Source organism: Vicugna pacos, unplaced genomic scaffold (genome assembly GCF_048564905.1).
Source record: "Vicugna pacos unplaced genomic scaffold, VicPac4 scaffold_192, whole genome shotgun sequence".
Lineage (NCBI taxonomy): Eukaryota > Metazoa > Chordata > Mammalia > Artiodactyla > Camelidae > Vicugna > Vicugna pacos.
The window spans coordinates 2,567,519-2,569,980 of record NW_027328871.1 but is presented as its reverse complement, the minus strand read 5'-3'; positions in this window follow the sequence as shown (position 1 = coordinate 2,569,980).

The following is a 2,462-nucleotide window of genomic DNA, read 5'->3' as shown; positions in this document are numbered from 1 at the left end:
TCAACTAAACTATGACAAAGGAAACAAAAATATACAATGCATAAAAGGCAGTATTCAGCAAGTAATGATGAGAAAGCTAAACAGCTACATGTAAATCAATGAAATTAGAACACTCCCTCACACTGTATAAAAAAAACTCAAAATGTTTTAAATAGATCAATCTAATACATAACACAATAGAAGTCCTGGAAACTAACATAGACAAAACAAGATAAAAATTATAGTGAAATTTTCTTATGTCACACTCCCAAATTAAAGACATTAAAAGCAAAATAAATAGGTCCTAATTAAATTTAAAAGCTTCTACACAGGAAAATAAACAATATGAAAAGATGAACTTCCAAATGAGAGAAACCATTAGGAAACAATGCAATCAACAAGAGGCTAAATTATAAAATACACAAATCGTTCCTACAGCTCCATTTCAAAAATCTACAAACAACTTAGTCAGAAAATCAGTGGAAGACAGTTCTCTAAAGAAGACACACAGATGACAAACAGGAACATAAAAACATGCTCACATAGCTAATCATTATACAAATGCAAGACAAAATTAAAATAATGTTTTACCTCAAACTACTGAGAAGGGCTGTCATCCAAATGTCTACAAATAATAAAGACTGGGGAGGTTGTGGGGAAAAAGGGACTCTCCAATGCTGTTGATGGGAATGAAAATAGGTGCAACCACTTTGGAAACAGTATGGAAGTTCCTTTAAAAATAAAAATAGACCTATCTTATGATACTGCAATCCCACTCCTTGTCATATAAAACATAAAACTGGAAAAAAAAACATCCTAGTTTAAAATATAAGAAGTACACACTGACATTGGACTTAACTTGATTCTACATATGTCTCCTCTTGCAAGGGAAGCAGAAGGAAAACTAACAAAATATGATTGGATCACTCTAAACAGATTTACACTAAAGAAGAAATGATCAATAAAATGAAAAGTCAACCAACACATTGGAAGAATATCTTTGTAAGTGATATTTTCCAATCAAGTTTTAATATCGAAATATATGCCAAAATCTTACCCCACAACAACAACAAAAAAGACCAAAAAATCTAATTAAAAAAGTTGTCCGTAGGAACTGAATAGAGAGATCTGAATCAATTTTCTTTAGAAAACATACAGTTGGCTAAATGACACATGAAAATATGTTCAGAGTTATAAATTATTAGGAAAGTCATAAACCAAAAATGAGACAAGACCTCACACTTGTCAGAAGGCTCGTATCAAAAAAAATTGATGTTGGTGAGATTGTGGAGAAAAAGGAACACCGTGGACACTGTTGATAGGAATGCAAAGTATTGATTCAATTGCATATATACATAAAATTTTCTACATCTATTTTTCTGTCAAGGGATGTTGTGTTTGAAGGCCCCTGTCTGAAGGCTCTAGAGAATAAGCCCATGTGCTGAACTGATAAGAAAGCTGTGAGGAATGTCACATATCCAGGCTGGATAAGAAATGGCCTACAAAATGTATCCAATATGAATGTCTGGATAGCCTATGCTGGGTAAGATCCTAAGAGAAGGGCAACCTAAGACAGGCACAGCCAGCTGATAAAGAGATGGACTACTTAATGAAGTCCCGGGATGATCTTTAAAACAATACTTGATCATTTAGCCTCCTGTGCTTACTGCAGGAGCATGGGGAAATAAATAGCATAAGAATATTAACATTGTTATAACTTAGATGATATGTGAGGCATTGTGCATGACCTATATAAATCCTTTTTCTAAGAATCAATAAACAAAACTGCTTACTTCTCTCCACAGAGTATTTGTGTGTATATGATATCATGCCACTGACAGGGTTAATCTAATTTGTTGGGAGTATCATAAAAGGATGTTGCATTATATACAATGCTGTTTCTGCACCTATTGAGATGATTATTTCAGTTTTATTTCTCATTCTATTAGTGCGGCATGTCACCTTTATTGATTTCAATATTTTGAAGTATTCTTAAACCCAGGGATAAATACCTTTATTCATGTATGTGTATGATACATTAAATGTGTTGTTGAATTCATTTTGCTTGTGTTTTGTTGAGAATTTTGGCACATATGTTCACCAGGGTTAATATTCTATATTTTGCATATAATGTCCTTTCTAGCCTTGTTATGCAAATAAAGCTGGAATCAAAAAACAAGTTTGGAATCTTTCACACCCTTCAAATTCTTGGAAGATTTGAGTAAGAATTGGTGAAAAATTGTCTTCAAATGTATGACAGAATTCACCAGAAAAATTCATCTTGTAAATTTTTTTCTGATTTGGGAAATTTGGAGTACTGATTTTCTCATACACACTTTTGCACTATTTAACTTTCTAATTTCCTCTTGATTCAGTTTTGGAAGACATATGTTTCTGGCAATTTGTCTTTTGCTCTAGGTCATTCAAATCACAAGCTAGTGATAATTTCTTATGTTGCTATGCATCTCTGCAACATCACTGGA